General features: G+C 45.9%; 1 protein-coding gene across 19 annotated transcripts in view; it reads left to right on the forward strand.

The window, feature by feature from the left end:
* The window catches only part of Magi1 (membrane associated guanylate kinase, WW and PDZ domain containing 1), a 619206-nt gene that overhangs the window by 388183 nt on the left and 205566 nt on the right, over positions 1-25457 (forward strand). Inside the window, exon 1 of one of the 19 annotated variants that reach the window (XM_058582076.1) lies at positions 6618-6763. The exons of the other annotated variants lie outside the window; for them this stretch is intronic. The gene's annotated coding sequence lies outside the window, so the exon portion shown is untranslated. Of the gene's footprint in view, positions 1-6617; positions 6764-25457 lie in introns of those variants that run through there. 19 annotated transcript variants of the gene reach the window in all.

Consider the following 25457-nt stretch of genomic DNA (forward strand, 5'->3'; position numbering starts at 1 on the left):
GAATGACTCACTATTTTCCCCTAAAGTTGTTTTTATTTGATTTCTCCTTGCTCCATCTGCGGTCCTATACTTCTTTTTTCCTATTCACCTAGTGTTCTCATAGAAAAAAAGCTTTTTTTCTTCTTGATAATTTTTTCTTTTCCTTGTCTTTTTTTTTGAGGGGGGGTGGTACCAGGGATTGAGCCCAGGGGTGCTTCACCCCTGAGCCCCAGCCCCAGCCCTTTTTTGTATTATATTTAGAGACAGGGTCTCCCTAAGTTGCTGAGGGCCTCGCTGAGTTGCTGAGGCTGGCCTCTAACTTGCAATCCTCCTGCCTCAGCCTCCAGAGCCACTGGGATTCGAGGCATGTGCCACCAAGAGTGGCAACGTATGACATCTTATGTCTGACCTCTGGTACTCTGCACAGTTTTAAGGTTCCTCCGTGATGTGTGTTTTCTTTTCTTTTTGTCTCTTGGTGTCATCTGTAGCTTATGCCACCTTTTGTCTGTTACCCAGTTGATGGCCATCTGAGTTGTCTCTACTTCTTGGCTATGGTGAATAATGCTGCTATGAATATTCATGAGCACATATTCATGTAGACATTTGTTTCCATTGCTCTTGGGCACATCCATGGAAGTGGAAGTGCTGCATCATATCATAACTAACTTTTTGAGGAATTGCCAGACTGTTCTCCAAAACAGGCACACCATTCTATATTTCTGTGTGGAAGAGTGGGGTTTCTTCACCTTCTGGTCAATAACTTGCCATTTTAATTATGACATCATAATGTGTATGAAATGTGTCTCACTTTTTTTTTCAATACCAGGGATTGAACTCAGGGGTGCTCACCAGTCAGTTATCTCCCTAGCCCTTTTTAATTTTTGTTTTGAGACAGGAGCTTTCTAAGATGCCCACACCCTCGAACTTGTGATCCCCCTTCCTCAGCCTCCCAAATAGCTGAGATCACAGGTGTATGCCACTATTCCTGGCTCACTGTGGATGGTTTTTTTTATCTTTGGCGGGGGGGGGGGGGGGGAGATACCAGGATTAAAGCCAGGGGCACTCGACCCCTGAGCCCCATCCCCAGCCCTACTTTGTATTTTATTTAGAGACAGGGTCTCCCTGAGTTGCTTAGTGCCTCACCATTGCTGAGGCTGGCTTTCAACTCCCTATCCTCCTTCCTCAGCCTCCCGAGCCACCGGGATTATAGGCATATGCCACTGTGCCTGGTCACTATGGTTTTGATTGATATTTCCCAATTGGGTAATTATGTTGAGAACTTTCTCATGTACTTATTGGATAAATGCCTGTTTAAATCCAATATCTGTTTCTCAGATGGGTTGTCTTTTCTGGTGGTTGGCTTGTTCAGTTACAGGAGCTCCTTATACACTCTGGATTCAAGTATCTTATCGGGGAGATGTTCACAGGTGTTCTCTCCCTTTCTGTGGGTTCTGGTTATGATTTATGTCTATAATATCCCCCAAAAGCTCGTGTGTGGAAGGCATGGCTCCCAATGCTGCGATGTTCAGAGCAGCCATGGTTAGATCATGAGGGACCTCACTGATGGGGTCATCCATGGACTCCTGGGAGATGGGACCTAGTAGGAGGAAGTGGGTCCCTGCCAGGGTGTCCTGGATGGTTATCTCCTCCTCAGCTCCTCTGCCTCCCAGTCTGCCACCAGCTGGGCAGCTTTCCAGTTCCACATCCTTCCGCCATGTTGTCTGCCTCACCCCAGGTCCACAATGGAGCTGTCCCACCATGGCCTGAGCCTCCGGCACCATGAACCCAAATAAACTCTTCCTCCTCTAAGGTGTCCTTCTCGGGCATTTTGGTCACAGTGACAGGAAGCTGACTAGCACAGTTCTCTTTCCATCTCCTTGGAGATGTCATTCCAGTAGATAACCCTTCCCTTCTCATGCAGGCGAGGTTTTCTCTCTTTGATGTTGCTTTTCATGTCATGGCTGACCCCTGGCACCGTGAAGATTTGCTGTTGTTTTCGTCTAAGAGTTTTATCCACCTGGGTCTCACACCTGGGGCTGTGATCTACTGTGATCTACTTTGAGTTCCTCTTGGTTACGGTGTGAGGTAGGGGTCTGGTTTTATTCTTTCGCATGTCACTATCCAATTGTCCCAGCCCTCTTTGGTTGATATTAAAAGTTAATGTCACTTTTAATATCATTGCCTTATGAGTAGAAAGCTAATTTGTTTATTTTCTGTCTCATTCTCTAATAAATGCGTTCAAGATGATAGTTTCGTTCTGTGTGGGTATGTGGGAAGATCCCACAGATTTTATTATTATAGCTAATGTTGGATTCCCTTTTAGCTGTTAATGCCCATTTTTATTGCATTCTACCCAGCGAATGCGGCGTGGTTTGTCAGTTGAACATAATTTTTACGCCAAGGCTATTGCAGTTATAAGATAATATAGTCCTTTTCCCAAACCCATCGATGTTTTATACCTCTTTTTAAAATTTATTTCTCCTAGCTGTAGATGGACACAGTACCTTTCTTTTAATTATTTATTTATCTTTATGTGGTGTTGAAGGTCAAACCCAGGGGCTCACAAGTGCTGGTCAAGAGCTCTACCTCTGAGCCACATTCCCCAGCCCTTATACACCTTTATTATATCCCACAGAGCTACTTGTTCAATATGGGCTTCAAAAATATTTGTGGAAAGTCCTATGGAGAGTGAGCATTCAGAGGGAAGCCATACCTAAGAGCTCCCAGTGATTGATGTAGTAGTGATAATACTGGCTGAGCATTTTCTGTATTTCAGACACCCATTTTTGCCCTACATTCATCCACTTCATCTTTGAAAGTATCCCGTGCGTGAGACAGGGACTCTTATTTACTCCAATTTTACAGGTAACAGAGTATTGTTGTTAAGAAGGTCAAGTTGTTTGCCCAATGAGAAAGAGGCACACGTGGGTGAGTTTTGAATTACTTTGGTCTCAGATCCAACAGTATGTGCTAATGCGTCCCAGGTGGTATTATTATTATTATTAGTCTTATTACTGAAAATTTCTGTTACTTCATTGGATGCCTTCAGAAGGAACTTGGTGGCCCTTTTCTCACAATTGTTTAATAAGTTTCTGATATAGAAATACCCAACTTTCCAGTGGTTGGGGAGGCTGAGGCAGGAGGATCTCAACTTCAAAGTCAGCTTCTGCAACTTAGAGAGGCCCTAAGCAACTCAGCAAGACCCTGTTTCTAAATAAACTACAAAAAAGAGCTGAGGATGTGGCTCAGTATTAAGTGCCCCTGGGTTCAATCCCTGGTATCAGGGAAAAAAAAAAAAAAACCTACTCTCTACATCTGCTCTGAACTCAGCCCAGAGGATACTGCATGGCTCGCCCTTGAGTCTGGTTGTCAGGCATCAAGGAAGACTACCTCAGGATCTGTTGGTTCTTGCTTTTTTGCATGTGGCAAGGGAGATGGAGATTTCAGAAGAAGTGCAATTAAGCATCTCTCCTGGCTTATGCAAGAGACCACACAAGCTTACCAGATACTTGGATTTTGAGACCGGGTTTGTATTCTCTGATAAAATAGACTCATTGCCTTGTGCTTCTCTTATACATAGAGAAACCTGGTCTTTGGAGCTCTGATTGAAAATTATTTGTTATTGTTAGGGATATTTCCAAACCAAATGAGGGCTATTTTCCTCTGCTATTGAAGACTGGAAAGCTACATCCTTGAATACTTACTGAACAAAAGTTCCCTTCTTTCTTTAATAAAGAGAATAGCTTTTGTATTTTTGTTCCCATTGGCACAGTCTCTATGCTGCTTCCTTGCGAAAGAGCAATTTAATTTAATTTTTCTTCTTTGTGGTGCTAGGAATCATACCCAGGGCCTCATGCATGCTAGGCAAGGGCTCTACCACTCAGCTAGATCCCTAGCCCATGAAAGAGCAATTTCACTTGTAGTGCACGATCATTTTCTTGTGGGAAACTAATAAAATACAAACTCCATGTTTTGCAGCATTAGGTGGTGGGTAAAGGCTTTTGAAAATTTTATGTAATACCTGCCTTGCTTATTTTGGGGTTGATGATGGAAGCGGGTGAGTGCCAGTGTTCACATGTATCATGTGCATGGTTGACAATGAAACCATTCCCTTAAGTTTATTGTTTTTCTCAAATTGAAAATGTGAACTAATACCATGTATCAGCTTGCCAAACCTCTTCACCTACCCAAAAGTAGATGTGAATCAAGCACAGAGCCGGGTGCAGTGGTGCACGCCTATAATCATAGGGCTCAGGAGGCTGAGGTAGGAGGATCATGAGTTCAAAGCCAGCCTCAGCAGAGAGGCCTAAGTAACTCAGTGACACCCTGTGTCTAAATAAAATACAAAGTAGGGCTGGGGATGTGGCTCAGTGGCTAAGCACCTCTGAGTTCAATCACTGGTACAAAAAAAAAAAAATCCCAAAACCAAAAAACCAGTGAATGAATCTGTTTTTCTTCCAAGATACTGTGTGTACTTTTTCTGAAAGGTGACAATGTTCAGGATCCTGGTGTCTACATTTTGCCAACTGTAGCCCTAGGAACTGTCCCATTTTGCAGGTTCCCACTAGAGGGTGATGGGTTTCATTTTGTCGAGATGCTTATATAGTAATTAAGTCATAATAATAGTGATGACAATAATAGGTGACATTTAGCAAGTTCTTTTTATGTATGCGTGAACCATACAAGGCCTTCTGTAGCTAATCATCCTCATGACAACTAGGTAGTTTGGGTGCAATTTTGTACAGAGGGTAGCAGGCAAGTAACTTATTTGCAGTCACACAGTTGAATGACAGGATTGGAAACAATTGAATCTGACTGCAGTGTTGAGTCTTTAGACCAGGAGTGAGTGACCAGAAGGAAGAGGTGAATTAGACATACAGTCCTTTTTCAGGGGAGGGCAGTGGGGAAGGGTAAGAAATGCAATCCTTGGGGCTGGGGCTGGGGGCTCAGTGGTAGAGCGCTTACCTAGCACCCGTGAGCCACTGGGTTCCATCCTCAGCACCACACAAAAATAAATAAATAAAATAAAAATATTGTGTCCATTCACACTTTAAAAGAAGAAGAAGAAGGAGGAGGAGGAGGAGGAGGAGGAGGAGGAGGCGGAAACGTAGTCCTTCCACATGGTGACAGTAGCTGTTGACAGGATAGCATATTTTGTTTTTTCTTCTGCTGTGAAATCCCCTGATGGTGCATTGGAGGGAAAACTCTGTTACAGTTACCTGAGTGGCCTGACATCCTCTGACCTTGTCTCCCCTCATCCTTAAGACTCCTTTGCCCCCTGCCTGAAACCTGCCCTTCTATCTATGGGTAATGTAGATTCTGCAGCACCCTGACCCCCAGGCCCCAGGAGGAGAAATCTCTCTTGCTTTTTTTCCCCTCTTTTCCTACTTTCATCTCAGGACATCTCCCAACCCCTTGGTCTCCTGTCTGTAGTAATGAGTTCTTGGAGGATGTGTGGGGTGTGAGGAGGCAGGGTGGGCACAGTCCTTCCTTTGATGGTCTGTGGGTCATCTCAGTCTTGGGACCAGGAGTAGCTTTGACAGTTGCCAATGACCGACCATTTGCTAACAGAGAAAAATGATTTCCCAAGCCCAGAAGTCTCTCAGTGAAGTTTCTCCTTTATGGAGGGGGAGGGGGGAGGATGCTTTGCCCAAACCAGGCCCCAGAAAACACCCCCAAGGCTCTTCCACATTCTTTCAAAGAGTGGGTTGAATAACAGAGATAAGCAGGAAAGAACTGCTTCATTCAGAACCGGATTCTACCCCTGTGCTTTCCTTGAAAGTAGATTCTGAAAATTTACATCCTAAGCGTCTCTCTCCATCATCTCTAACTCCAAGGAAAACAATTTTTTCAAACAGAAGAGTTATCATCTGTGAAATTCTGTCCAAAGTTGGTGAAGAGGAGAAGGACAGAAATCAGCCCTATCAGAAGGGACGTGGATTCAGAGGAGTCGGGGGCTGTACCCCTCCTGGAGAGATCTACCCACCTTCCCTGGCCCTAAACCTCCACCCATCCACCAAGCCTCCAGTGGGTCACACGTGGGGCAACCCGATTTCCCGCCTTTCTTTTGCCAGGGACTGCCCCAGGACCCAGCTGTTGATAGGGACCTGACATGCCTGCAGGGGGGAGGGGGGCGTGGGGGGGGGGGCTCCGCTGTGTCTCCGCCCCCTTCGCAGGTGCAGCCTTAATCCCCCCTGGCCTAGATATCCGGCAGCCTCTAGGAACCGGGGCTCTGTGATGTAATGCTCTTTTTTCACACTCCCGGCTTAAATACAGATGGAAATTGTTGTCATGTGTTAGAAATGTCGCCAGTAATATAAAAGGCGCCAGCTTGGGCATCTTCTCTCCCTTCTTTCGAACCATCAGCTGCTCCTGCTGCCAGCTCCCGTGCCCTGGAAAAACCGCTCTGGGGGTCAGGTGGCCGAGGCGCCCCCCTACCACCTCCAGCTCGCTGCTTAGGAAAGGGGGTTCGGATCCCACTCCCCCACCCCACCCCCCGCCTCTCCTTCCAGCCGCTGCGGAGCCGAGGACCAGCGTGGTGGTGGTGGTGGTGGTGGTGGGAGGCTCTTCCAGGCGCACAAAGGGAAGGATTAATCTTGGCGATTGGCTGGGGTTCGCAGGCAAGTACCAGTGGTCCGCGGTCTCCCCCTGGCCACCCGCGCCGGGCCGCCCCTCCTGCCCACCTCGGGATCCGCTCGCTGCGCCGCTGTTGGAGGAAGCCTGGGGACCGGGCAGGCGGTGGCCGCCGGAGGTTTGCGCTCGGGTTGTGGGAACGTCCATGGAGGTGAAGATGCCGTGGGTGGCGTGTGTGTGTGTGTGTGTGTGTGTGTGTGTGTGTGTGGACCAGGGAGGAGGGGCGGGGAGAAACCGGGCCAGCTTGGGAGGGCCAGATGGCTGCGGCTGCGTTTTAATTCACCGGGGCAGGCCCGTGGGGCTGGGCAGGGGGGGAGGGGGAGGGGGACAGGGAAAAGGGGAAGAAAAAAAAAAAAAAAAAACAGGGGTCAGTGGGTAGGCAGAGGCCGGGCTCTGGAGCAGATGCCTGGCGAACAATGGGGCTTTTGAAGGGGATGCTGGAGGAAGTGTGGCGTGCGCTTTGGATCGCCTCCTCCGCATTGCAGGTTGGAATCGGGCAGCTACATTTTAATGAAGTGCATTCCAAAGTGTTCCCGTCAGCCTGGGCTTGAGGAGAGAGAGAGAGAGAGAGAGGAGAGGGGCTCGGCTGAATGGAGGCTGGGGGTGGGCGGGGGAGGGGGCCGGCGAAATGAGTTCCTGATGGATGGTAAAGGAGGAGATGAAAGCCTGCTCAGTGTGGAGGGCCAGGGAGGGGAGGGGGGGGAAATCAATACGGGCCCCGTGCATATTAATAGGCTCCTGCAGGTGTTGGTAAATGTAGCTGTATTGTTCCGGGGCCGCCCAGGCCCCGGGGATGGTGGCGAGGGAGAGGGAGAGAGTCGCCGCCTCGCCTCTCCCCGCGCGCGCGGGCGCAGCGAGCAAAATGCCTTTGCACTTTGGAGGGTTTTGCAAGCTCCCGGGAAAATAAGGAAAGGAAGAACTGACTTCCCTCCACCCCGCTTTGGCCATTTTTTTTTTTTTTTTACAAAGGAAGAATGCACAGGCAGAAGGCTTTTTAAGTTTGCTTCCTGGATATTCACATGGGTTTATCAGAGCCCAGTCTTATCTAGGTAAGATGTGCTTGTCTGTGGGCATCAGGAAATTGAGAAAGCCGCCCCCCCATGGTTTGCTGAGTGCTTGGGAGTTGAAAGGCTATTCTCCCTCTCTGGTTCCTGCAAGTGGATGGATGGGCCAAGCCCAGGGGGTTGGGAGATATTGAAAGAGCCAGGAGGGGTATATCTATCTTGTTTCCTTTCCCCAAGTCTAACTGACCTGGGGCCCGGGGGTGGGGGGGTGGTGGTGACAGAGAAGCTCTGAAAGCTGTCTTGTCCACAGTGTTGGTACACAGACTTTGCCTCCAGCACAAAGGGAGTGGATTGGTGCTTGAACTAAATTGTTTGAGGGTATGTGTAGCTTATTTGTAAGGATTAGGAATGTTCTTCCACCCCCCCTCCACCCCCACACCCTTTCTATCATGTCCCCTGCCCAGGGCCCTATCATTGAGAATCATTTAGAAGACTACTCCGGAGGATCTGCTGGCAAATAATCCTTGCTGGGTGTTGTTTCCTTGCTTGTTTTACTACTACTCCTAAGTAGGACCTATTGGATGCTTTCAAAAGGTTCGGACATATTAGAGGTTCAGATAAAAAATTGGAAGTCTCTGCAGGAGGAGGGCCTGGGTTCTTTTTCCATTGGAAACATTTAACTAGGGGTATGTATAAATGATACATATAAAGTCTATATGTGTCTGTTATAATCCTTAGAATAACATACTCTTTGGAGGTTCTGTTGAAAAATTGAATTTCTGAGTGGAGAAAAGCTTACCTTTGATCATCTGTGAGGCAAATCCCTTCTGCAAATGGGTGTTTGACAATAACTTTGGCGGCCCGTGTTGACTGGCTCTGCGTTTCGGATTCTTTTCGTGATTGAACTTGCCCTGTTCCTCAGGCGCAGCTCATCACTTGCCAATGAATTTGAGTGCTGTTGAAAGCCTTAGCAGATTAATGGCATCAACAGGGATGTGACTCCTCCATTTCTCAGTTGAGCAAACAGAAGCAGTCTGCCTTTGCCTTGAACACCTTTCTTCTTTTGGCTTTGGGGAAGGGAGGTGAGGCCAGGTAAGGGATTCCTGCCGGTGCGCTCTCCTTGGTCCCCAGCACACCCAGCCCTTCCTACCCTATTATTGACTTAAAGAATGCAGGTTCCTGGTGGCAGTTTCTTAGGCTGCGAATTCCAACCTGTGTTTCTATAGCAGTGTTTTCGAAACGTGCCTGGTGTGTGGTTTTGTTGTGTTTGTACTAGAGAGATGTGGAATCGGTCTGTTATTCTTTTCAGGGGGAAATTATGGTCCTTTCATCTGTTAGAGCCTGTAGATGGGAGGCTTACTTGTTTGCTAGTCCTTCTTGGGCAGTTGTGTTCCTTATGGAAGCTCCCCCAGGGGACACCTGAGTCTTACTACCTCTTCAGTTATCCATGGCTAGAAGGGGTAATTTGTGGCCCTCCCTGTTTTCCCCTGAAGCCACCAGTGCTTTGAGCCCAAGTTCTTTAAAAGCATGCACTTAATAGTTTCTTGTGGATTTCATGAATAGAAAGGAGCTTCCTTGAATCACCCTGTTTCTTAAATCCCCAGGACTGTTGTTGTGATCTACAATTAGAGATGGTACCTTCTTATGTATAGGACCAGAAACTGTGTACCAAGGAGCTGACTGAGGGCACCACCCAAGTCATGTAAGACGCACCTAGCAGTGGCTTGTGCGGGGACACCTCCTTCTCTCCCTGCATTTCCCATTCACTTTGGGCAGATGCCTGGGAATAGCAGAGAGGAAGAATGAGATCTCCATACTCTCAAGGAAGCCACGCACCACGATGACTGGACACCAGTTCTTTGAACATTGAATTGTAGTTTCCCTGTGCAGCATCATATAAAGCAGGTGATGGACCGTCAGCTGAGATCGCCCATTCAGGGATTCCAATAAGTATTATGGAGCTGTGTGTTTTACTGCTCTTGGATGATTAGACTTGATGTGAGGAACAGAACTTGGGAGACATCTGTAACTCAAGGTCAAAAGGATTTTTAAAGTGAAAAGTAACAAAGACCTACTAGTACTAGGGGAAAAAAAGCTACATCCAACCCCTCCCCCATCCAGACCCCCTCCCCCCCGCAATATATTTGATTTTTCTTTGCAACATAATTACTCTGGCAGAATCCTGTTCCTTTGGAAATCACCCTGTTCTCAGCGTGTTTATTTTTCTCCTTTTTTTTTTTTTTTTAAATATTTCTTCTGTTGGTAACCAGACCCTAAATATTTGAATGTAAGCACATCCCTCGCAGTCATACTGACACCCTCTGGCACCAGAAAAACTGTCAGAGGATTTTTTTTTTTTTTTTTTGAGAAGTCTGGTGGGAAGAAATGGCATCAAGGCCACCCACTACTGCCAGAACTCTGCTGATTCTGCAGGTGACAGCTGGTCACCTCTTGGTGGCTCTGAGGCTTTTGAAATGTTAACTTGAACTTCACTGGAAAGATCGCCTCTTCCCCATGCCCAGGTCTTGTTGTTAAGTTTCTGCTATTGTTGGCCTCCAGCACATCTGCAGGATAAATCTGGGGATCCCACAACTAGGAACATGATGCCTTAGCCTTGCCTCTGGGTAGCCTGCTATGGTGTTGACAAGTGGGTCCTGACTGATCCAGATGACACTAACTCTCTCTGCTGGAGTCTAGTGAATGGATGAGCCAGTACCCTCCAGAGACCCCGGCTTGTTGGTGGGTTGGTTTCTCCTAATACAATCCTTAAGCTGCAATTGTGCATTTTTATTCTTTCTTCCAAAAAGGTGGATGTCCTTAAAGTTTCAGGAGGCTGTCAGATTCAGTCATAGAAAACACAATGGGAAAATGTAACCTAACTCTTACGAACATGTTTGAGAAGATCTTAAGCATGAAAGGAAAGGGGAAATCTTGGACTTGAGAAGGATTCAGTGCATTGAAAGCTCTTGAATGGAAAGATTTCAAAAAGTTTTGATGTTTGTTCTGTGGCATCTGAAGGGACAGAGCAAACGGGAATACATTCACCTCCATTCTTTGAAGCATAACCCTTTGTTTGAAGAGGGTTCCTGTACTAAGTACAATTCTTAGCACATCATAGATGCTCAATTAAAAACTCACATGAGTGCATGAGCAGTCGTTTTTTGCAGTTTCTTGAACTGTTTGCCAGAGTGCTGTAGGCTATTACCAAAGGAAAACAAAAGTACAACTCTGTGAAAAATCATTTCAGCAATATTAAAAGGAAATATGGGTTTGGTTGTATTCAATGATATGCATTCTTTTCTGCAAAGCAGGTAGTTTATCCTGTACTCTGTGTGAAACAAAACAGCATTTCGCTTTTGGCTCGCTGTTTAATTGATACCACCCTCCTGATTGAGACCCTCCCTTCCCTGTACCTCTCACCCTCCAGCAGGCCTTAGATCCAAATTATCACACAGGGTGTATTTCTTTTCTGCAGTAAAGATCAGATCAGTGGGAATCTACAGATTTGACAATAAGTGTATAAAATAACTTGCCCCAAAGATAGTAAGTGCCATGATTTTCTAATTTCTTATGGCACAATGCCAAAGACAATTGCTTAAAAAATACATGATTATAATAGAGACCAGCAGGTGAAGCCAAAAGTCTGTAAACCTTTAGCTCCCGTTTATGGGGTTTCACACAGCAGTTGAGGGAAGCCCACACCATTTATCTTCCTGGCTTTTTGGATCCCTTAGCTCATGGCTTCAATCTTCACATGGTAGTGATATTCTATTGGGAATGACTTATTTCATAAGTGTTTGAGTCCTACTGTGTGCCAGACACTTGGCTGACATTGGGGTTATAATAGCACAGGGAACAAAACAGAATCCTCCTGCCCTGGGGAGCTTGCATGGGCACCCATGTTAATTGAGTCCTAATGAGACCAGGAAATAGGGAGTTAAGGTACAAAGGATTAGTTAAAATGAAATCTTCCGGCTGTGACAAGTTTGTTCCTAAAAATTAACTGTTGGCAAATGGAAGTTGGTGTGATTGCTTACAAAAAAAAGTCTTCTTTTTTTTTGTTCAAAGAAAATGGCATCACACTGTACAATCCTATTGAATTAGGAAGTCCTCTTCTTTCTCCTCGTGAGATGGACTTTTTTTTTTTGGTACTGGGGATCGAACCCACTGGCTTAACAACTGAGCTACATCCCCAGCCCCCTTTTTAAAATATTTTATTTAGAGACAGGGTCTCCCTGAGTTGCTTAGGGCCTCCCTAAGTTGCTGAGGCTAGCTTTGAACTCATGATCCTCCTGCCAAACAGTGGAATTAGAGGCGGGCTCCACTGTTCTTGACTGTGATTGACAGCTTAATAAAGCAAATATTCCTACCTAATTCTTGGTAATAAGCACCTGGTATCATAAAGTTTGGGGGTAAGATGTTCCGGTTTATTTAACCATTTATTTAACCGTGATCCTGACAGTGAGATTTTTGGGTTATTTTTACTTTTTCAGTAATAAAAAGTAGCTATTCGTGCACACTAGTTCAGCAAGGTTTTTCTTACCATCATTGCATCTGGGCACCTTTCCACATCAGCGTGTGGATGCCTACTTCCTTTTTTCTAATAATAACCCAAATCTACATTTATTAGATTGTGAGGTTTGAGGCTGGCTGATTTAGCTCTAAGATTTATTCATGCAGCAGATGTTTATTTAGCAACCTTTATGTGCTAGAAACTGTTTCTGGTGCTTAGGATACATGCTTAACCAACAGGGAAGAAGACACCCTGGTAGGGTGTATGTTCTGTTCAGGAGAGATGAGCAGTAAGGAGTAAATGTGATACATGAGTTATTTAGTGTATTAGAGGAGGGAAGGGAAATGTGGGGGGCAGAAAAGAAAAGGGGAATCAGGGGTATAGAAATGGGGCATATAGAAGTTTTATAGAGTGTTCTAGGCAGCTTTTTTGCTGCTCTGACTAAAATATTTGACCAGAACATTGTTAGGGAAGAAAAGTTTATCTGAGGGCTCACAGTTTCAGAGGTCTCAGTCCACAGACAGCAGGCTCCATCCCTGGGGCCTCGAGGGGAGGCAGGACATCATGGAGGAAGAGTGTGGTGGAGGGAAGCAGCTCACATGGTGATCAGGAAGCAGAGAGACTCCACTCTCCAGAGACAAATAGAGACCCCAAAGCCACGCCCCCAATGCCCCCTCCTCCAGCCACACCCACCTGCCTCCAGTCACCACCCAGTTAATCCCATCAGGGGTTCATTCACTGGTTGGGTTAAGGCTCTCACAACCCAATCATCTCTCCTCTGAACCTTCTGGCATTGTCTGACAGGTGAGCTTTTGGGGGACACCTCACATCCAAGCCATGACATATAGCATTGTTAGGGTAGATCTCACTGGGAACAGTAACATTGGAACAGGAAGTTGAATGAATGAGGGAAGGAACCACAGGTGTCTCTTGGTGGAAGCTTATCCAGTGCAAATGCCCTGGGGTGCAAATGGTACCCGTGTTTTCCAAGAAACACCAAAAGCAGAGCGTCTGGAATAGAGAGAGGATAGAACTGTGGCAGACTTCTGTACCTAAGGGAGAAGAGACAAGTATGTGAGGCATTTAGACCATAACCACACTCCTCAGAGCCATTGCAAGTTCCCATCAGAGGAAGGGCAACCTTGCAATTAACTTTGAAAAGTCCCGCTGTATACAGCGTGTGGAGGTTGCCTGGAAGAAGCAGATAACAGATCCAGGAAGCTGCCTTCGTCCTCCCGGTATGAGACGGTGGTGTCCGGACCAGAACACGACTAGTCAGATATATTTTGCAAGTACACTCCAAAGCATTGTCTGATGGCTGAGTGAGGGGTAGTTTTTACACCCAAACAGTGGATGACGATTGTTTTGCATTTAGTCTGTTTTTGTTTTTTAACCTGAACTGAGTGGGGGCAGCTGACTGGGGTCATCTTTTGGTGGAGGATCAGGAGTTTCAATTGGGGCTTATTGAATTATAAAAGTCCTCTAGACACAGAAGTAGGCTGTCAGGAAGGCGGTGGCTTTAGAAATGTGGCTGTTCCAAGATTTTGCCTATGGTTGCCTAGTGTTTGAATGTGGGACTCCATGTTGAAAGGTCCCTAGCACTGTGCCCCCATGAGAAGCTTTCTGTAGTTCAAACTCCTAAAGTAGCATCACTGATTTCAGGAGACTAGACCTTTGAGGACTAGAAATACTTACGTTGTGCTCATTTGGAAATACCGCCAGCCAGGCACATTGTTAGGGAAGAAAAGTTCTGTAATCCCAGCAGCTCAGGAGGCTGAGGCAGGAAGATCACAAGTTCAAAGCCAGCCTCAACTACTTAGTGAGGCCCTGAGCAACTCAGTGAGACCCTGTCTGTAAATAAAAGATAAAACAGGGCTGGGGATGGGGCTCCGTGGTCGAGTGCCCCCGAGTTCCATCCCCAGTACTGAGAAAAAAAGAAAGAAAGAAATACTTCCAGATCAGTGTACCAAAGGAATTGTGTATTCTACATGTGCATTGGTGCATGCGAGAACATGCATTTTCTGGAACAATGGGATATCACCACTTTTTCAAAATCGTGCAGTTTCATTATTATTGTCCTTTGTTTGTTGATGGTCTTTACTTGGAACTCTTAGGTCCGCAGCCCCAGAGGCTTTACTCAGGTTTTGGAAAAGGGAAGCGTTTGCCCTGCTCTGTGAACGTTTGGCTATGGTGGGCACAGTGGTGACACAGGTCATGTTTAGTAGGATGAACTGATTGCCTGAGGACTTCACTCTCTGCAAGAGAACAGAACATATTCAGCAGTGTGCAGGCGGCTGATTAAAGAGTAATGGGGAGATGGCTAAGGAGCACTTTTAAAGTCCCTCCTTCAAAAAGGGAAATTTTGAATTATCATCCTTAGAAAGAACAGTTCACTCCGACACTTGGACAAGTTTTAATAGCAAGCGTTGAATTAAAACAGTTGGCAGAACCAAGGCATTTAGAGCACCGGGTGGAGCCACATTTCTCTTTCTTCTTCTTTTTTTTTTTTTTCTGTACTGAGGATTGAGCCCAGGGACAGTCTGCCACTGAACTACAGGCCTAGACCTTTTTAAAAATATTTTTATTTTGAGACAGGGCCTCACTCAGTTGCCCAGGCTGGTCTCAACCTTGTGGTCCTCCTGCCTCAGCCTCCCGAGTTGGGAATTGCAGCCATGTTACCATCACGCCCAGCGAATTCTGATTTCTTTAAAGTTATCTAATGAACACCAACCTGGAACTTGAATGATTTTAAAAAAAAAAACTAATTAATGAAGCCATTATGAGGACCCTGCTATGAGCTGGATGTTTTGCTAGGTCCTGAAGATACAAAGATGTTCAGAACACAGCCTTTGCCCTCACAGAGGGGCCTGCAGTGGTGGTGGTGGTGGTGGTGGTGGGAGACACAGCCAAGGCCAAACAGGGTCCACCTCTGCATGGACTATGAAACAAACACATAAAGGGGTTTGGGTCACAGAAAGACTGGCCTGACTTTGTCTGGAATTCAGGTCAAGGGTGATCTCATGACAGAAGAGACACCGCTGGTGGATTTTTAAGGAGACACATGCATTTCCAGGTGAATACTTAGAGGCTGAGGCAGGAGGATCCTGAGTTCAAAATTGGCCTCAGCAACTTAGCGAGGCCCTAAGCAACTCAGTGAGACCCTGTCCCTAAATAAAATATAAAAAAGGGGCTGGGCATGTGGCTCCATGGTTAAGTGCTCCTGAGTTCAATCCCTGGTACCCTCCTCCCCCCCATAAAATCTATTTACTATCTTTCTGGCTCTTTAAAGAAAGGATGTTAACACTTGCTCTTCAAGGAATGAAATTAATTTAGGGAGACTAAGAAGGAAGCCGTGGCCCAATTGACAGCCCAAGCTGTGGTGGAGAAGGCCTGACACGGACCTAAGAATGATTCAGGAGAAGAATTCAGAGGATGTAGTAATGGAAAGGGAAAGGCAGGGTCAGGGGGCCAAGAAGACTTGCACAGTTCCAGGTGGGTCACCAGGGACACCCTAAGAGGAGGTGCCCAGCAGAGCGAGGGGTGGGTGGGCTTGGCACAGGCTTAAGTGGGTGTTCAAAAATGATGCATTTCAATTTGGACCGTTTTGCACAGTTTCTTGTTAATCCATAAAAGCAGAGAGGCACCTCATTCTGCTGCCCAGCCTAATAGCATATTCTGGAAACAAATCCCATACCTGTCGTCTTTGGTCTTCCTGGACCACTCAGGGCTCAGCCTCACGGGCTTGAGGAAGCTGTTCCTGATACCCATCCACCCCTGCTCCCACCTCTCCCACAGCCTCCACGGAAACTCGTTGCTGTCTGGATCTTTCTCTTTTCAGTCAAGATTTCTTATTTCCCTGCCTGTCATTTACGGATCAGTTCAGCATCTTGTACTTTGCGTGCACCTTCCAGGGTCTACCATGAAATCACAACCTTGGTGTATTACATTAACTAAGTTACAGAACCTGAGTCAAGAATGCAGGGAGGGAAACTTAACCTGACTATACTATCAAAGACCTTTTGTGTGTGTGTGTGTGTTTGTGTGTGTGTGTGCGCGCATGCGCTCACCAGGGATTGAGCCCAGAGGTGCTTAACCACATCCCCAGCCCTTTTTTATATTTTATTTAGAGACAGGGTCTCACTGAGCTAAGTCATTTTGGACCTTGCTAAATTGCTGAGGCTGGTTTTGAACTAGTGATCCTCCTGCCTCAGTCTCCTAAACCGCTGGGATTAAGGATGTGCACTTCCATGCTAGGCACCATCAGAGGTGAATTGAGCACAATGTGTATGCCAGGCACTCTGCTAGGTCCCAAGGGTGCAATGATTAGCAATTCCTACCCTCTGGGAACTTGAGTGGAAGAAGAAAGGTAATCCCTTGTCCCAAATCCTTTCCCATTGCCTAGAGCTACCGAGGAACATATTGCAAGAGAATTTCTGAGATTTTATTTGTGCCCAAACCCTCTCATTGTACAGATGCTTCAATGGCGTAGAGATGGAGATGGCCCTTGAATGGCGCCCTTCAGGATTCCGGTGGTGAGACCTTCCTTTGTCTTGTCCAGGGGGAATGGCGTGATCTGACACTCGCTGAAGGGCCTCAGCAATGCTTGGCTTTAATGTGCTTTAATGTGCGTTTCACAGGTGGAGATTCCTTTCTCATCTTTACTCCAGACAGTGTTGATTTCTGAAAATTGCATTTTTGTTTCTTCTTTTGGTCCTTCATCCCTCCCCACCAGACCTGCCTTTTACGGCGGCACATGGCTCTGCCTTGATGGGGGTCAGGGTTAGGGAGGAAGCCTTCACCCTGGGTCGGGGGTTATCCTCTCCTGGAACATGCTGCTGTCTTGCATTGAAATCAGACTTGGGAAAGGAGGGAGATTCTGGCAGCTCCCCCTTTTCATCCTTTAGGAGAGTTGAAAGCATCAATTTCCACTCCAGGCTTTGAATGGCTTGTAATATGGGTTTTCAGCGAGTCTTTGCTTAGGCAGATGGGCCAGGGCTCTGGAGCTGTTCTGGAAAGCAGCCCTCTAAGGAAGGGGAAGGGAGAGGCTCTAGAGCTGGGGAGAGAGAACCCAAGGTGTGCTGCGAAGAAATCATTCTCCCAGCTCAGGGACGCGGGGCTGCTTCCGGGCTTGCAGGAGGGTTTGTAGGATCACTTGCTGATGGAGCGAGGCTGCCTAGTGTCTTTGGGCTGTCCAGGGGAATGCAGAAGAGTGGGGGGCAGGTGTGGCTAAGATTCCAGAGGTGGCCAAAAGCAGGTTTTGAGCCCAGCACTGTCTTAGTGGGGAGTGTCAGAAGACACTAAAAGGACTTTGACCTTGACCTTGACAGCCAAGCATACCTCCCCCGCTCCCCAACAGATTAGGATAGACTTCCAAGGGCACTTGACCAGGTTATTCTTTTTCTTTTTTTCATTCCAAAGATTGAACCCAGGGGTGCTCAACCCCTGAGCCCCCATCCCCAGCCCTTTTTATATTTTATTTAGAGATGGGGTCTCCCTGAGTTGCTTAGGGCCTCGCTAAGTTGCCGAGGCTGGCCTTGAACTTGTGATCCTCCTGGCTCAGCCTCCGGAGGATCAGGTGATTCTTAAGGCAACTCTCCCCTCTGCAGAGATGCCCATTCTCCAAGTTAGTTTTGGGGACCTCTTAGGGATGGAGGGGAAACCTGCATCTCCTACCAGAGACACTTCCTTTCATTGTGTCTGTTTCCCAGAACACAGAATGAAGGTTTTGGAGTGAGCCTTTCCTGCTTCTCAGCCAGCAAGAAGGTGTTGAAAAAAAAAAAAAAGAAGTCTATTTATTCATTGCCAGTTTGAAAATATGTATGCTCCAGCATTTTGTCTGTAAGAAAACTTACTTTAGTTTGGGATGGCTTTCATCTAGGTAAATCTGAAGTATTTCTGTGTCGCTTTGTGAGGTGTTTAATTTCTGGTGTTAAATTCACAATTTTTACAAGTGAGTTTCATTCACTTCTAAAATTTATTTGCAATAAGAGCCACTTGCTTGGGGGATGCGGTGCTCTGAGTTTTGGCAGTTGTCTACAGTCATGGAACTACAACTTCAATAAAGAAACACAGAAGAATAATCACTCTAAAAATTCCTTCTTCTTGCCCCTTCTTGGGCAACCCCCTTTGCCTGGCTCCCAGGCAACCACATCTGTTTTCTGTTACTGATGATTTTGCCTCTTCCCAAATGCCATATAAATGGAATCATTTAATACAAAGTTTTTAAATTTAGCATCTTGCACTTCATGAACTGGAGTTAAGGGAAATCCATCATTAGTTCTTTTGCACTGCTGTGTAGTATTCCATTTTTATGGATAAAATTTATCAATTTTATGGATAAACACCACATGTTTATCCCATCACCAGTTATCCATTTGCTTGGATAAATGCCTGGGAGTGAGATCTCTGGGCTGCTGGTGTAAGTATGTGTTCAGTGTTGTGAGAAGCTGTCACACTCCTCCAAAGTGCCTGTACTGTTTTGCATCTGAACCACCAGCTTATAGAGTAAGAGTTCCTGTTGTTTTGTATCTTCTCTAGCATGTGGTATAGGTTTTGCATCTGAAAATCTGATATCCAAAATGCTCCCAGATCTGAAATTTTTTGAGCATCCTGTAGGAATTTGAGAACATTTCAGATTTTGGATTTTCAGGTGAGGAATGCTTAGTGGGTCTATGTAGTCTATGGAAATATTTTAAAATCCAAAGGACTCTGAAACTTGAAAGAATTCTTCTCCCAAGCATTTCAGATCAGTGATACATATCCATATTGTCAAATTAAAAACAATTTTTTCTTAGTCTTTCTAATAATGCGGTGATGTTTTATTATGAGTTTAATTCAATTTTCCCAGTAATTATAGTGGGAAGCATGGTTACATATACTTATTTACCATCCTTATATCTATCTTCTTTGGTGAAGTGTTGGTTCACTTCCTTTATCCATTTTGAAAATTAAGTTGTTTACCATCACGCATTTTAACCGAATGCACCCACTGTCAGTCAGCCCTGCAAAAACGGTGGTTTGCCTAACATTTTAAAAATATCAAGATGATATCATCTCTTCTTCTTTTTTTCTTTTCTTTTATAAATATCTTACTTTCAAGCAGTAAGCCTCTGATAGGAGTTAGACAGCTTTTTGTTTATATCCTGGCTCTTTCCTGACTGCATGGATGACCTTGGCCAACCATTTGACCTCTGTGAGATTCAGCGAGGTCATCTGTATGATGGATCTAATGTCTAATTGCTGATACCTGTTAAGATTCTATGAGTATTACAGTAACACAGCCTCATCAATGTTTATAGCAGCTCAATTCACAATAGCCAAGTTATAGAACCAGCCTAGGTGTCCTTCAACAGATGAATGGATAAAGAAAATGTGGTCTATATACACAATAGAACATTGCTCAGCCATAAAGAAGAATGAAATGATGACATTCGGTAGTAAATGGTTGGAATTGGAGACTATCATGCTAAGTGAAATAAACCACCCCCCCAAAAAAAATAATCAAAGGCCAAATGTTCTCTCTGATATGCAGATGCTAACAAAATAAAGGGATAGGAGAGAATAGAAGTTCACTGGATCAGACAAAGGGGAAAGAAGGGAAGGGAGGGGGATGGGAACAGGAAAGACAGTGGAGTGAATGGGACAGAACTTTCCCATGCTCATATATGAACACACGACCAGGGAAACTCCACATCATGTCCAACCACAAAAATGGGATCCTGATTAGAACAAGTTATACTTCGTGTATGTGTAACATATCAAAATACACTCTATAGTCATATATACCTAAAAAGAACACATTAAAAATCTTAAAAAGATTCAATGAATGTCATACATAGAATCTAACACATATAGACATTCACTAAATGGGATAGTTCCTATTACAAGTCAGTAATGTTACCAAGGTGAATGTATTTAAGCCTCTGCCTTCTTGAGAACAGATCTGTGAGGCTCAGGAAGGCAGATCCTCCTTGGGTTGAGTTTATCATCACAGTAGCAGCAGCGGCTGGGTCCAGTACAGTGCCAGGTATAGGAGAGGCTTGAATGAACTGGTGGAATGGAGGAATGAAGTAGAGGATGAGTACTGTTTGCTCTGATCAGTAACACAAGGTGGTTTTGTTAGGCCCTATCCTTATTCATGGAGTGTTTGTTGAGTCGAACCTTTTTGGCATTTTCCATTTATTTATTTATTTACTTACTTATTTACTTATGTGTTTACTTGAACTTAGGGTTAACCACTGAGCCCCACCCCCAGCCCTATTTTGTCTTTTATTTAGAGACAGGGTCTCACTGAGTTGCTTTGGGTCTCACTAAGTTGCTGAGGCTGGCTTTGAACTCGCGATCCTCCTGCCTCAGCCTCCTGAGCTGCCGGGCCACATTTTCCATTTGCTTTCGTCCTGTGGTCACTGATAACCTTTTCACTCCTTGTTTTTAGGGAGACTGGGAACAGAAAGGTTTGGGGATGTGATATTCTCCCTCATTTCTCTGCTCTTTGATGCTTTTTCAAAACCCAGAGGACCTCAACTTGTAATTCACTGGTAGGTTTCTCCTCCACTTTAATGTGGTACCTTCTGGTGATCGCAGAGGAAATTAATGACTTCCGGGCCCTGTGCCAAACAGCCTCTGTCACTCAGATCGCCATGGTTTGGCTATTTTAAGGAGAGGACTTATTTTGTAGGCTGGCCCTTCTTTCCTCCAAAAACCTAGACGGGTAGATACAGCCTCTGAATTCCAATAACCTGACCCCATTTTTAAGAATCCGCTGACTTTGGCAGGGTCCCATCAGAGCCTCATGAGTTCTACAGCTCTGGCCTCTTGCAAAGCAGGGCCTCCTCTGGTCCCTGCTGAGTCAGCTGTTAGTTAGAACTAGGCCAGGCTAGCTCATTCTGTGCTCCGAACCTGCCTGAAACCAAACTTGCATCTGAAGGGCGCAGGCTAACTTAAGCCAGTTTCTTTCTTTTGCAAAACTAGCTTTTTGAAGCCCCAGTAATGGAGATAGGGAAGTTCAAGCTCCCTGGGATGTGTTAATTATTATTTTGCCTTCCTTCTTGGGAAGAGCTTCTCACCATTCTTGCTGTGGAACATTCTCCAAATCGAACAGCCTCTCCTATTCTGGTGGTCCATTTCACCTTTCAGACACTAGTAGGAGTAATACTGTCACCTTTTCCTGGAACGTGGTTTTTTTTTTTTTTTTTTTTTTTGGTACCAAGATTTGAACCCAGGGGTGTTTAACCACTGAGCCCCATCCCCAGCCCTATTTTGTGTTTATTTAGAGACAGGGTATCATTGAGTTGCTTGGGCCTCGCTAAGTTGCTGAGGCTGGCTTTGAACTCGCGATCCTCCTGCCTCAGCCTCCCAAGCTGCTGGGATGACAGGCGTGCGCCACTGCACCTGGCTCCTGGTACATGTTTTTCTCACCTGGTGAATTACCACTTGACCTGAATGCGTTTTTATTTCCTTTTTTATTAAAAATTTTCGGAGAGCATTCCTTGGAGTCCTTGAAGAGCCCTGTTCTTCTTCAGCCTCATCTTGGTTGTGCTTATTAGAACACTGACCGTGGGCCCAGGGGGGTGATTATCACGAGAAGGCCAATGCACTTGACCTCCTCCTCTTCCTGCCTCCTGCGAATCATTGGTAGTTCACCTTTTTTTTGTTACTGATCTGGTTGGCTTCGTCGTTCGCAAAGCCTTATCATGAGTGTATCATTTTGTTTGTAATGTGTTGTTGGAATTCAGTGCAATACTTTCTAGTTACAGGTCAGACAAACGCATTTTCTTTGCAAGTTATAATAGCGTCAAGCTAACTCAAATGTGCGTGGCCATCCATTCCCAAAGGTAACGCTGCCTCACTGAACTCTTTTGCAAGATGCACGTCTTGGAGTTGAGAATAATGAAAGTGGTGTCCTCATAGGTCAAAAGACATTGTATTTATTTATTTGTTTGTTTGTTTGTCTGTTTATGGGACCCAGGATTCAACCCAGGGGCACTTCACCACTGAACCACATCCCCAGGCCTTTTTAATGTCTTATTTAGAGACAGGGTCTTGATAAGTGGCTGAGGCTGGCTTTGAACTCTCCATCCTCCTGCCTCAGCCTCCCGAGCTGCTGGGATGACAGGCATGTGCCAACTCACCTGGCAAAAAAAGACATTTTAAAGCCAGGTGTAAGATCTTTGAATCACAGATTCCTAACACCTGACTCACACTGTCCAGGTGAGCAGCTCCTAAGCCACGCGGCACTCTTGAGCCTGACTGATGGCGTGAGTCTGAATAGGGATATACCTTATAAAACAGGCCTACGATTTTAAAGCCTTATTATGAAAAAAAGATTTGATATTGAAGTGACAGTAGTTTGGTTATATTGAGCTGGAGTAAACACATCAGTAAGATAATTTCATGCTCGGCATCGTTGTGCACATACCTGTAATCCCAGCAGCTCAGGAGGCTGAGGCAGGAGGATCACGAGTTCAAAGCCAGCCCCAGTAACTTAGCGAGGCCCTGAGCAACTCCGTGAGACCCTGTCTCTAAATAAAATACCAAATAGGGCTGGGGATGGGGCTCAGTGGTTCAGTGGCCCTGAGTTCAGTTCCCCAGTACCACAATAAATAAATAAATCCATTGGCTAGACTTCTTTTTCATGTTAACCGTGTATTTTTGAAATGATGTGGATCCACCTTATGCCCGTAGGACGGTGCTTTTAGACCCTCCTGATCAGGAGGCGCGTGATTCCAGAAGTTGTGGAGGCTGAAGTCATCTCGAGGCTCTGTGGATTTGCCCATGAGGCCCATCCACCTTTGGGAAACTCACATCCTTGGAAGCAAAGACTGGGAGCTATGGCTGGTGGTGGGTCGGGGGGCGGGGGGCTTTGGGATAGAGGATGGCAGCGTCTCCTAGGCACATTTGGGCTGGTGGTGGCCTTTGTGTGAGATTCCAGATGGAACGAGGAGGTAAGGAGGTCAGAAGGCAAAGGGAGATGGAGCGGTTTCTCTGGAGAGGTGTGCTTTCCACAGGAGTCTCGTTTGACCTGGATTTCGTGCTCAGCATCCTCAGGCACGTCTGTCACGGGAAGCTTCTCTTTGATGTCGTGTGCCTAATAGGAATTCCAGAGGCCTCTCACCTGGGGTTCAGTGCTTCTGTGGCATGTTTAAAAATCATCGCTTTCGCTAATATTCCAAAGCTAATATTCCAACGCTGGTTGCATTGCTGCCCACTGTGATTTCTGGGGACTGGCCCCAAGGAGACATAGCCAGGGCTTACCCAGGGCTGAGCCTCTGTTAATCCTGGCGCTCCTCCTGTGCAGGGTGGAGTCAGAAACTGCCCAAACTAGTCTGGGTGTGATAGCACATGCCTGTAAATCCCAGTGACTAGGGAGGCTGAGACAGGAGGATCGTGAGTTCAAAGTCGGCCTCAGCAACTTTGTGAGGCCCTAAGCAACTCAGTGAGACCCTGTCTCTAAATAAAATATGAAAAAGGGCTGGGGATGGGGCTCAGAGGTTAAGCATCCCCCTGGGTTCAATCCCCAGTACCCCTCCCCACCAAAAAAGAATGGAAAGCAAGGTATGCTACTTGAAAAAGGCTAGATTCAAAATGCTATGTGTAGACTAATTTCAAATCAGGTTGGAGCTTGTGTGTGTGTGTGTGTGTGTGTGTGTACCGAATACATTCCAGAAAGGTTTTACAAAAGTGGTGACAGGTGCCATCACTGTGTTGTGAAATGATGAGACAAGTTTTGCTTCATTTAAAATCTTTTTTTTCCCCATGTTTTGGGGACTTTCCACAGTGCATAGGTATATTTTTCTAATTTATTCTGGAAGTGTTTATTCAACACGACATTGGGACTTGGCTGGGGCTGGTAGACCCATGAATGTCACAGGAAAAGACTCTTCCCTCAGGGAGCTCACAGTCTCAAAAGATCATATGAGATCATTATAGTTTTTTTGTTGTTTTTTGAGGTTCTGGTGATTGAACCCAGGGACACTCGACCACTGAGCCCCATCCCCAGCCCTATTTGGTATTTTATTTAGAGACAGGGTCTCACTGAGTTGCTGAGGGCCTCGCTAAGTTGCTGAGGCTGGCTTTGAACTCGAGATCCTCCTGCTTCAGCCTCCTGAGCTGCTGGGATGACAGGCGTGCACCACTGTGCCTGGCTTATCAATTGCTTTCTGTCCATCTTTCTCTTCTTTTGTCAACATCTCAGAGGCTCCAGGGTGGACATATGGGTCTATGAGACCCCAGGCTGCCTCTCAAAGCCAGTTCTGTAATCGGGTTAAGTAGGAACCATATAAGGTCCCCACATGTGCCTGAGGAGGGCCCAGAGGCCCAACCCCAGAGTTGTAGATGGCATTGCAGAACCTTGGCAGAAACTTGGGTAAAGGGGTCCCACCTGTTGTCCCTGTGGACATAAGCAAGACACCTGACCTCGCCGAGCCTCTGTTACCTCTGAAAAATACTCAGGATGACTCACTGACTCAGTTTGGGTGGAATCTGATAACTCTGTAATTCCAGGATTTACTGAGCTGGGGCTGCCCAGGGTGATTTGAACTTGAAGATGTTCATCTCCTGGCTATTCATATGGACATGATTATCCAACCGCCTTTGAGCCATGGGAGCACACTGCCGTGATCATAGTTTTGGTGCCGCCCTCTGACCCCCAAATATAGGTGATTTAGGAGAGTTTTCTGGGGGCATCTGGGTATCTTCTTCTTCTTCACTGTGGCTGGGATGGTCTCCCCATGGAGGATTTAGTATGTTTAATGAATTGACATCCAACATTGTGCAGTTGGTGCCTGCCTAGGTGCTATGAGTGGGAACGAAGAAGAACAGGAGAGATGTTTTATATGCTAGGATTTGGAGCCTGCAAAAAACAAAAACAAACAAACAAACAAACAAAAAAAACCACAACTAGGTGCAGTGGCCCACGCCTGTAATCCCAGCACCTCGGGAGGCTGAGGCAGGAGGATTGCGAGTTCCAAGCCAGCCTCAGCAATGGTGAGGCCCTAAGCAACTCAGTGAGACCCTGTCTCTAAATAAAATACAAATTAGGGCTGGGGATGGGGCTCAGTGGTGGAGTGTCCCTGAGCGCAATTCCGGTAGCAAAAAAAAAAAAAGTTCTACATTTATAGCTTCTCTATCCTCTCTCTTTTTTGTCTCTCTCTTCTTGTGTGAAAATGTTGGTATGGTGACTTCCTTCTAATTTTATCAAATACAGTATGTCCAGAAACCAAACAGAGCCATGTTTTTGTGTGTGATTCCTGGCAGAAGCGGGTATGATTTCATCTCAGGATAAAGCTGTGAACTTGGGGGGAGCCGCAGGATGTGGGTACTCAGGGGAA

Source organism: Marmota monax, unplaced genomic scaffold (assembly GCF_021218885.2).
Source record: "Marmota monax isolate L192 unplaced genomic scaffold, Marmota_monax_Labrador192_F-V1.1 WCK01_AAM20220418_F8-fsc00042, whole genome shotgun sequence".
NCBI lineage: Eukaryota > Metazoa > Chordata > Mammalia > Rodentia > Sciuridae > Marmota > Marmota monax.